The sequence below is a fragment of the Penaeus monodon genome, chromosome 19 (assembly GCF_015228065.2).
Source record: "Penaeus monodon isolate SGIC_2016 chromosome 19, NSTDA_Pmon_1, whole genome shotgun sequence".
Taxonomy (NCBI): Eukaryota; Metazoa; Arthropoda; class Malacostraca; order Decapoda; family Penaeidae; genus Penaeus; species Penaeus monodon.
Window position 1 is genome coordinate 40,249,147 of NC_051404.1, and position 252 is coordinate 40,249,398.

Consider the following 252-nt stretch of genomic DNA (forward strand, 5'->3'; position numbering starts at 1 on the left):
TCCACCGGGAAAACTGGCAGACTGAAGAAAAATACACATGTTAATAACTCCCTTTTAAAACAATGCATCCTTCCTATATTAATTAAACATCAAAGCGACTATCATATTCATTCTAGACACTTGCATGTGCTTATGACTTGTAGGTTTCCCAGTTTTTAATACACTATATTAATGTTTATGACTGACTGCTTGTAGGGGGCCAGAGGATCGCTAATACACAGATTTTACGATTGGCTATTTCGTCCTCTCACC

At 37.3% G+C, this 252-nt stretch overlaps 1 protein-coding gene across 1 annotated transcript in view; it reads right to left on the reverse strand.

Annotated features, from left to right (window-relative positions):
• Nucleotides 1-252, reverse strand: part of LOC119585237 (protein Wnt-5b-like) — a 252,158-nt gene that overhangs the window by 154,378 nt on the left and 97,528 nt on the right.